The sequence below is a fragment of the Cherax quadricarinatus genome, chromosome 92 (assembly GCF_038502225.1).
Source record: "Cherax quadricarinatus isolate ZL_2023a chromosome 92, ASM3850222v1, whole genome shotgun sequence".
Taxonomy (NCBI): Eukaryota; Metazoa; Arthropoda; class Malacostraca; order Decapoda; family Parastacidae; genus Cherax; species Cherax quadricarinatus.
Window position 1 is genome coordinate 652336 of NC_091383.1, and position 11707 is coordinate 664042.

Sequence of the window (11707 nt, forward strand, 5' to 3'; positions counted from 1 at the left end):
GCAATTAGTTATCCGGTTCCATCAGTAATCCGGCACTAATTTTGGCTAGCATAATTTGAAATTTCATCATTATACTGGCTCAAATCATTGTACTGACTCAAATTTCATCATTATACTGGTTCAGAAATTGTGCAGATGGTTGTAAACCCACAGCAGCAAGCCAGTGGAGCAGAAAGCAGTGATGAAGAGGAAGATGTAGCAGAAAGAGTCTCTATTGATAGGTTAATTAAGTGTATTTTAACCTAACCACTCTGTAATCCAGCAAAATCATTAATCTGGCACACTACAGGTCCCAATGATGCCGGATTAGTGATGGCCGACCTGTATTAGAAAATAAGCTCACAGGTGCCAAATCAACTAAGTTGTGCTGGTTATGTAGGCCTGTGGGTTGCTAGCAGCAACAGCCTACTTGACTGACAATAAATTATAGCCTTATCTAAGGTTTAAAGAATAGAAGAATTTTCAAAGCCCATTTATAAGTTGCAGAGTAAGAGATTATATGTAATATTTATATCATGTGACTTGTTGAATATGACACATGTGCAGTTCATGCCTATCTTTATTGCTAAAATGTTCTGCCTGCTCAACAGTTGAATACAGGCTTTCTTAGTTGAATACAGCCTTCTTTACTTAAATACAGGCTTTTTTTAAGTTGACTAGAGTCTTCTTAAGCTTAATGGAGCTTTCTTAAGTTAAATACAGGCTTTTTAATTTAAATACAGGCAGCTTTAGTTGAATACAGGCTTTTAAAGTTGATTACAGGCTTCTTTAGTTGAATACAGGCTTTTTAAGTTTAATAGAGCTTTCTTAAGTTGAATATAGCCTTCTTTTGTTCAATACAGAACTTTTTAATTTGAATAGAGCCTTCTTAAATTGAATACAGGTTTTTTAAGTTGAATAAAGGCTTTTTAAGTTGAATACAGGCTTTTTAAGTTGAATACAGGCTTCTTTAGTTGAATAAAGCCCTCTTCTATTAAATACAGGCAATTGTACACTGAAGACAGTAGTAGTAGTACTTTTGAGGTAGTCAGTCCCTCAGCTTGGGTATAGTCTCCTGTGTCCAACTGAAGACATCTTCCACAGTCAATATGTTTCTTCAGTAAAGTAACCCAGGTGTTGCACTTGTGGCTTATTCATCAACTTGTTGCTATTGTGTGCCATCAACATTGTGATTTCATGTGACTTATGTCTTAAGTAATGTTAATTGTATGATGGTTTATATCTTAAATGTAATTTAAAACTTAGGCGATCATAAGTTTACTTTAGTATATCATTATATTGTTAGTGTTGTATTGCAAGAAAGCTTTTTATGTGTTGTATTGCAAGAAAGCTTTTTATGTGTTGTATTGCAAGGAACTTATGATGATGTAAATATGACAAAAACTTTTGTACTATGGTACTGTTTACAGATCAGCTTTTATTTACGGCTCAATTAGCAGTCAGCTGCAGCTTTATTTTCAGTTGCTCAGCAGTTGGGAAGTACATTGTCTGTACTCTGAAGGATGAGTGAGGATGTTACAGTCCTGGAGGTGGGAAGTACAGTGTCTGTACTCTGAAGGATGAGTGAGGATGTTACAGTCCTGGAGGTGGGAAGTACAGTGTCTGTACTCTGAAGGATGAGTGAGGATGTTACAGTCCTGGAGGTGGGAAGTACAGTACCTGTACTCTGAAGGATGAGTGAGGATGTTACAGTCCTGGAGGTGGGAAGTACAGTGCCTGTACTCTGAAGGATGAGTGAGGATGTTACAGTCCTGGAGGTGGGAAGTACAGTACCTGTACTCTGAAGGATGAGTGGGGATGTTAGTCCTGGAGGTGGAAAATACAGTACCTGCACTCTGAAGGATGAGTGAGGATGTTACAGTCCTGGAGGTGGGAAGTACAGTACCTGTACTCTGAAGGATGAGTGAGGATGTTACAGTCCTGGAGGTGGGAAGTACAGTACCTGCACTCTGAAGGATGAGTGAGGATGTTACAGTCCTGGAAGTGGGAAGTACAGTACCTGTACTCTAAAGGATGAGTGAGGATGTTACAGTCCTGGAGATGGGAAATGCAATACCTGCACTTTGAAGGATGGGTGAGGATGACTGAAGATGGGTGGAAATATTGTAGTTTTGAGGCCATCTGAAGTGTGATGTTGACTGATGTGAGTGACATCCTGGGGGACAAGATTGAAGGACCCCAATGAAAATAAGACACAGTCCTCGATGACACACCAACTTTCTTAGGTTATCCTGGTTGGCTAACACTCCCTACACTAGGTTATCCTGGTTGGCTAACACTCCCTACACTAGGTTATCCTGGTTGGCTAACACTCCCTACCCCAGGTTATCCTGGTTGGCTAACACTCCCTACCCCAGGTTATCCTGGTTGGCTAACACTCCCTACCCCAGGTTATCCTGGTTGGCTAACACTCCCTACCCCAGGTTATTCTGGGTACCTATTTTACTGACAGGTGAACAGGGACATCTCATTGTTTTTGTATGTGATTTATAAATTATTTTCATAGGTTTAAAGAAGAAAAATATTTGTTAGATATTAATACTTGGATGTGCATATACAGCCTCTCCTCACTTAACGACGGAGTTCTGTTCCTAAGACCACGTCCGTAAACAAATTCATTATTAAGTGAGGAGCATACTATAATGGTAGTGAGTTTGTCAACTATCTTCGATATTATTTCAATGCCACCTTTGTGCCATTTATAACATTTCTGGTATACAGTGGACCCCCGCATAATGATCACCTCCGAATGCGAACAATTATGTAAGTGTATTTATGTAAGTGCGTTTGTACGTGTATGTTTGGGGCTCTGAAATGGACTAATCTACTTCACAATATTCCTTATGGGAACAAATTCGGTCAGTACTGGCACCTGAACATACTTCTGGAATGAAAAAATATCGTTAACCGGGGGTCCACTATATTTTTAAATATTTATACAGTTGTGTACTGTATATTGTAATAAACAGAATAGAGGAAATTAGCTCTAATATACATTATTTAGGTATACATACTGATCAGAGAGCCCATCGTAAGTCCGAGGTGTCGGTAAACGAGTACGTCACTAAGTGAGGAGAGGCTGTACATGTGTATGAACTGTTTCATGGTAGGATATTGTCATGACCACACATCAATTCAAATATACATATGAGCAACACATGTGGCTAAGAGACAGGGTCAGGAACTGAGACTTAACCCTCTGCAACTACAAACAGGTGTACAGTATATATACTGTAAAGGTGTCCCGTAGCTTGATTGGTAGCGCATCCAGCTCAAACAGTGATGTCTGGGTTCAATCTCCAGTAAGGGTGGAAACTTTAGGACATGTTTCCTCAAGACACCTGCTGTCCATGTTCACCCGTCGGTAAAATAGGTACCTGGGCATTAGTCAACTGGGACAAAATCGACCTAATTTGCGGGAAATGCCCTGCATAACAGCTACTTCTATATAGTAATATGTCACTGTTGTCAGCTATGGTCTGTATACATTGTACGTGTACTTGTAGAAATAAAGATTATTATTATTGTTATTAGTATTTTTATTATTACTATTATTATTATTATAGAGGTAAAACATTGGCTTCCACATTAAGAAATATGTTGACATAGACACTAGCATATTGCATCACACTTCGATTAATGATTAAAGTGAAGATTCCATGACCTGAAGCTGGGTGATGATTATGATGATTATAATCATGATTATAATGATTATGATCATGATTATAATGATTATGATCATGATTATAATGATTATGATCATGATTATAATGATTATGATCATGATTTTCATGATTATGATGATTTTGGTCAGACTATTAATATTTGAACTTTGGAATATTAACTCTTATACATAGGAGCTGTGACTCAGCCCTGCAACAACAGATAAGTCAGTACATGAAATAAATCTTTGACTTTGACCTTGATCATTGTACCAAGAGCTAGGACTCATCCCTACAAACTCAAATAGGTAATTACAGCGTTAAACATGAGCGCAGTGACGCAGTCCTGAGTTGTGTGTGTGTGTGTGTACTCACCTATTTATGGTTGCAGGGGTCGAGTCTTAGCTCCTGGCCCCGCCTCTTCACCGGTTGCTACTGTGTGTGTGTATGTGTGAGCGCGCATGTGCGTGCGCGCTCATTTATTTGTGGTTGCAGGGGTTGAGTCATAGATCCTGGCCCCGCCTCTTCACTGATCGCTACTAGGTCCTCTCTCTCCCTGTTCCATGAGCTTTATCAAACTTCTTCTTAAAACTATGTATGGTTCCTACTTGCCTCCACTACGTCACTTTCTAGGCTATTCCACTTCCTGACTACTCTATGACTGAAGAAATACTTCCTAACATCCCTTTGACTCATCGGAGTCTTCAACTTCCAATTGTGACCCCTTGTTTCTATGTCCCATCTCAAGAACATCCTGTCTTTGTCCACCTTGTCAATTCCTCACAGTATTTTGTATGTTGTTATCATGTCTTCCCTGACCCTCCTGTCCTCCAGTGTCATCAGGCCAATTTCCCTTAACCTTTCTTTATAGGACATTTCCCTTAGCTCTGGGACTAGTCTTGTTGCAAACTTTTGTACTCTCTCTAATTTCTTGATGTGCTTGATCAGGTGTGGATTCCAAACTGGTGCTGCATACTCCATTATGGGCTTGACGTACATGGTGTATGTACTTGTGTGTGTGTGTGTTTGTATGCGTGGGCATGTGCATTTGTGCATGTGTGCACGTAAAAGTGCAGTATTTGAATGGTGGTTAAAAAAAAAATGAAACTTCTAATTTTATTAAAGAATAAAGCTATGCTATGCTATGTACACTGTATGTGATGATGTTAACTTGGTGGTGCTATTGTATTATGTGTTCATAGGTTAAGTATTTAAGTTATGAAATGTGACATCAACATAAGAAGTGTTACATGTATTTTATGGAATGTATGAAGATACATAGATATTTTCCAGCATATAAGATGATACTTCCAAGCATTTGTAATGTAAGATTAAGATGTTTATTTTGACATGATATATGGTTGTACAGAGGAATATAATAGTTGGGTGTACATGCCAAAAGTCCCTTTGTATGCAGAGCATTATGGACAAACTTAAAATTAACGTAAGATTAGGAAGGTAATAATAAGATGAACATCAAAATGGTATAAAATACCGACAGGTAATAATAGTTCATATGGTCATTAGATGAGTTACAGTGAGTACAAGAGTAAGTAAAGTTAGTAAACAACTGCTAAAACATAACCCAAAGCTTGACCTTGACCATGACCTTGCTTGACGATGACCTTGAGCATATAATGCATAGGCTGATTTTCCAAGACTTTTTGTAGGGAAAAAAGCCTGCCTTGCGTGCTGGAAAATACAGTTTGTATAATGACTCTCCTTGGCTGTTATATGTAGTACAGTACTATATTAAGTGAACAGTAGTGTACTACTACCTTAGTTATTTGTTACAATGTGAATATCAAAAGCTTACAGCATTAATTTTAAGGCATATTTATGGCTGTACTATTTGTAGTCGATCCTGGGGGTAAATGTCCCCCCCCAGAATTCAGGTCTCTAAGTAAGCATGAAATACCCTCCATTATAAACATTGGAAAGTTCTTGTGTGTGACGTTAGTAATAAAATGTTGCTATTTAATACTTTTGTTATTATCAACTTCTTCTGTATACATCAGCCTCTTTTTCGTGTTCCACATTGTTATTATTATTGAAAAAACTGCTCTTTTCCATCTGTAAAGTAAAAGGACACAAGTGCAACTAATGTGACATTTATTGTGGCAACGTTTCGCTCTCCAGGAGCTTTATCAAGCCGTTACTACTACTACTACTACTACTACTACCACTACTACCACTAGTGAACATCGAAATGGTACCTCACTAGTATTACACCTCACTCTGAGCCTTTATATACCCTCTGTGTCCATGTATTGTTTGCAATGGCTTGATAAAGCTCCTGGAGAGCGAAACGTTGCCACAATAAATGTCACATTAGTTGCACTTGTGTCCTTTTACTTTACATATTGTCGGTAATTCTACCAACTTTATTCTTTTCCATCTGATGATTTTCACTTAACGTACAGAGTCGGGAACCTATGAGCCATACAAACTGGGCCATCCTGTACTGTACTTCCCCCTCGGTGCAAATCTGGGGGCCAATAGCCTCGGAGAAATTAATAAAATAACCTTGAAGAAAATGTCAAAATTTTTCATTGATGCTGTTTATACATAGATGCATACATACATAGGCAGAATAACCACTGTGAAAAAAATAGTGAATTTTCAAGTTTTTTCATGAGAAATCACAAGAGCGCTTAGAAATTCACTATTTTTTTAACAGCGGATATTTGGAATATTGTGATATCACCTGTTTACTGTGATATTATTGCATACATACATACATACATACATAAATACATACATACATACATACATACATACATACATACATACATACATACATACATACACACACACACACACATACACACACACACACACACACACACACACACACATATACACACATATACACAGGAGCTATGACTCGACCCCTGCAACCACAATTAGATGAGTACATGCATATACACACATATACTGTATATACACATACATAAGCACAAATACATACATACATACATACACTTTATTATGTAAAAATGTTACACAAGTTTACAGGATACACATACACATATACAGTACATTCATATATACATACATATACAGTACATACACACAGTTCATATACGTCAATATACATAGATATGCATATGTATATACGCACACATATATCAAAAAATCAAAATAAAAAATAAAAAACTTTATTTCTTTGCTAACCTGGAGTCTACCTGGAGGTTATTCTGGGGATCAATGCCCCTGCGGCCTGGTCCACAGCCAGGCCTCCCGGTGGATCAGGGCCTGATCAACCAGGTGTTACTGCTGGCCGCATGCAGTCCAACGTTCAAACCACAGCCCGGCTGATCCGGCACTGACTTTAGGTACCTGTCCAGCTCTCTCTTGAAGGCTTATAATGTGTGTTTACATTTTGTAATTTGATTGGAATAAAAAAACCACTATCATGCCGAGGCATTTCACGCAGACTTAACCTAATACATACATACTTATAGACTACTTAAAGTCTAGTCAGGTGAAGAGTGGTAGAATACAAATATTCAATATTTTATTCTATTATTAATTGAGGTAGTACAATTGAGGTTAATCATAGAATTGATGAGGGAAAAAAGGTGAGTGGTGCGTTGAGGTATATGTGGAGTCAAAAAACGTTTTCTATGGAGGCAAAGAAGGGAATGTATGAAAGTATAGTAGTACCAACACACTTATATGGATGTGAAGCTTGGGTTATAAATGCAACAGCGAGGAGACGGTTGGAGGCAGTGGAGATGTCCTGTCTAAGGGCAATGTGTGGTGTAAATATTATGCAGAAAATTGGGAGTGTGGAAATTAGGAAAAGGTGTGGAGTTAATAAAAGTATTAGTCAGAGGGCAGAAGAGGGGTTGTTGAGGTGGTTTGGTCATTTAGAGAGAATGGATCAAAGTAGAATGACATGGAAAGCATATAAATCTATAGGGGAAGGAAGGCGGGGTAGGGGTCGTCCTCGAAAGGGTTGGAGAGAGGGGATAAAGGAGGTTTTGTGGGCAAGGGGCTTGGACTTCCAGCAAGCATGCGTGAGCGTGTTAGATAGGAGTGAATGGAGACGAATGGTACTTGGGACCTGACGATCTGTTGGAGTGTGAGCAGGGTAATATTTAGTGAAGGGATTCAGGGAAACCGGTTATTTTCTTATAGTCGGACTTGTGTCCTGGAAATGGGAAGTACAATGCCTGCACTTTAAAGCAGTGGTTTGGGATATTGGCAGTTTGGAGGGATATGTTGTGTATCTTTATACGTATATGCTTCTAAACTGTTGTATTCTGAGCACCTCTGCAAAAACAGTGATAATGTGTAAGTGTGGTGAAAGTGTTGAATGATGATGAAAGTATTTTCTTTTCGGGGAATTTCTTTCTTTTTTGGGTCGCCCTGCCTCGGTGGGAGACGGCTGACTTGTTGAAAAAAAAAAAAAACATATATACACATTATTATGTAAAATGTTAGACTAGTTTACAGTATACATTGATGGTGCAAAGTGAGTTATGCCCTTCTTTCACAAGAGGCACTTTCAATATACACTTCCCTCCTTTTCCTTGGATCAAATCTGATAATCTGCCATTTTCCAGGCACTGTATGACCCCCTTTGTGTTCAGTGTTTCCCCATGAAGGTAGTAATATTGGTATCGTAGAGATGGTGGGTATCAGTACTGCCGGGATGGTGGGGCATCAGTACCAATGGGATGGTGAGTAGCAGTAACTCCGGAATGGACCTCGATATCAGTACCACTGGTGTCGGCTTCACCAGACCTTGGTATCTTTACCACTGGTGCCGGCTTCACCGGGCCTCGGTATCAGCACCACAGGTGCCAGGTTCACTGGACTTTGGTATCTACCACCGGTGCTGGGTTCACTGGACCTTGATATCAGTACCACTGGTGCCGGGTTCACTGGACTTCAGTATCGGTACCACTGGTGCCAGGTTCACTGGACCTCAGTATCCGTACCACTGGTGCCGGGTTCACTGGGCCTCGGTATCAGTACCACTGGTGCCGGGTTTACTGGGCCTCGGTATCAGTACCACTGGTGCCGGGTTCACTGGACCTCAGTATCGGTACCATTGGTGCTGGGTTCACTGGACCTCGGTATCAGTACCACTGGTGCCGGGTTCACTGGACCTCAGTATCAGTACCACTGGTGCTGAGTTCACTGTACCTCGGTATCTACCACTGGTGCCGGTTTTACTGAATCTCGGTATCTACCACCAGTGCAAGGTTCACTGGACCTTGGTATCAGTACCACTGCTGTCGGGTTCACTGGACCTCGGTATCAGTACCACTGGTGCTGGGTTCATTGGACCTCAGTATCAGTATCACTGGTGTCGGGTTCACTGGACCTTGGTATCCACCACTGGTGTTGTGTTCACTGGACCTCGGTATCAGTACCACTGGTGCATGGTTCACTGGACCTCGGTATCAGTACCACTGGTGCCAGGTTCACTGAACCTCAGTATTATTACCACTGGTGCTGGGTTCACTGGACCTCGGTATCAGTACCACTGGTGCCAGGTTCACTGGACCTTCGTATCAGTACCACCGGTGCTGGGTTCACTGGACCTCAGTATCAGTACCACCGGTGCCGGGTTCATGGGATCTCGGTATCTACCATCGGTTCTGGGTTCACTGCCGGGTTCACTGGACCTCGGTATCAGTACCACTGGTGCCGGGTTCACTGGACCTCGGTATCAGTACCACCGGTGCCGGGTTCACTGGATCTCAGTATCAGTACCACTGGTGCCGAGTTCACTGAACCTCAGTATCAGTACCACTGGTGCCGGGTTCACTGGACCTCGGTATCAGTACCACTGGTGCTGGGTTCACTGGACCTCAGTATCAGTACCACTGGTGCCGGGTTCACTGGGCCTCAGTATCAGTACCACTGGTGCCGGGTTCACTGGACCTCGGTATCAGTACCACTGGTGCCGGGTTCACTGGACCTCAGTATCAGTACCACTGGTGCCGGGATCACTGGACCTCAGTATCAGTACCACTGATGCCGGGTTCACTGGACCTCAGTATCAGTACCACTGGTGCCGGGTTCACTGGACCTCAGTATCAGTACCACTGGTGCCGGGTTCACTGGACCTCAGTATCAGTACCACTGGTGCCGGGTTCACTGGACCTCAGTATCAGTACCACTAGTGCCGGGTTCACTGGACCTCAGTATCAGTACCACTGGTGCCGGGTTCACTGGACCTCAGTATCAGTTCCACTGGTGCCGGGTTCACTGGACCTCAGTATCAGTACCACCGGTGCCGGGTTCACTGGACCTCAGTATCAGTACCACTGGTGCCGGGTTCACTGGACCTCAGTATCAGTACCACTGGTGCCGGGTTCACTGGACCTCAGTATCAGTACCACCGGTGCTGGGTTCACTGGACCTCAGTATCAGTACCACTAGTGCCGGGTTCACTGGACCTCAGTATCAGTACCTCTGGTGCCGGGTTCACTGGACCTCAGTATCAGTACCACCAGTGCCGGGTTCACTGGACCTCAGTATCAGTACCACTGGTGCCGGGTTCACTGGACCTCAGTATCAGTACCACTGGTGCTGGGTTCACTGGACCTCAGTATCAGTACCACTGGTGCCGGGTTCACTGGTCCTCAGTATCAGTAGCACTGGTGCCGGGTTCACTGGTCCTCAGTATCAGTACCACTGGTGCCGGGTTCACTGGTCCTCAGTATCAGTACCACTGGTGCCGGGTTCACTGGTCCTCAATATCAGTACCACTGGTGCCGGGTTCACTGGTCCTCAGTATCAGTACCACTGGTGCCAGGTTCACTGGACCTCAGTATCAGTACCACTGGTGCCGGGTTCACTGGACCTCAGTATCAGTACCACTGGTGCTGGGTTCACTGGTCCTCAGTATCAGTACCACCGGTGCCGGGTTCACTGGTCCTCAATATCAGTACCACCGGTGCCGGGTTCACTGGTCCTCAGTATCAGTACCACCGGTGCCGGGTTCACTGGTCCTCAGTATCAGTACCACTGGTGCCGGGTTCACTGGTCCTCAGTATCAGTACCACTGGTGCCGGGTTCACTGGTCCTCAGTATCAGTACCACTGGTGCCGGGTTCACTGGTCCTCAGTATCAGTACCACTGGTGCCGGGTTCACTGGTCCTCAGTATCAGTACCACTGGTGCCGGGTTCACTGGTGCTCAGTATCAGTACAACTGGTGCCGGGTTCACTGGTCCTCAGTATCAGTACCACCGGTGCCGGGTTCACTGGACCTCAGTATCAGTACCACTGGTGCCGGGTTCACTGGACCTCAGTATTAGTACCACTGGTGCCGGGTTCACTGGACCTCAGTATCAGTACCACTGGTGCCGGGTTCACTGGACCTCAGTATCAGTACCACTGGTGCCGGGTTCACTGGACCTCAGTATCAGTACCACTGGTGCCGGGTTCACTGGACCTCAGTATCAGTACCACTGGTGCCGGGTTCACTGGACCTCAGTATCAGTACCACTGGTGCCGGGTTCACTGGACCTCAGTATCAGTACCACTGGTGCCGGGTTCACTGGACCTCAGTATCAGTACCACTGGTGCCGGGTTCACTGGACCTCAGTATCAGTACCACTGGTGCCGGGTTCACTGGTCCTCAGTATCAGTACCACTGGTGCCGGGTTCACTGGACCTCAGTATCAGTACCACTGGTGCCGGGTTCACTGGACCTCGGTATCAGTACCACTGGTGCCGGGTTCACTGGTCCTCAGTATCAGTTCCACTGGTGCCGGGTTCACTGGTCCTCAGTATCAGTACCACTGGTGCCAGGTTCACTGGTCCTCAGTATCAGTACCACTGGTGCCGGGTTCACTGGACCTCAGTATCAGTACCACTGGTGCCGGGTTCACTGGACCTCAGTATCAGTACCACTGGTGCCGGGTTCACTGGTCCTCAGTATCAGTACCACTGGTGCCGGGTTCACTGGTCCTCAGTATCAGTACCACTGGTGCCGGGTTCACTGGTCCTCAGTATCAGTACCACTGGTGCCGGGTTCACTGGACCTCAGTATCAGTACCACTGGTGCCGGGTTCAC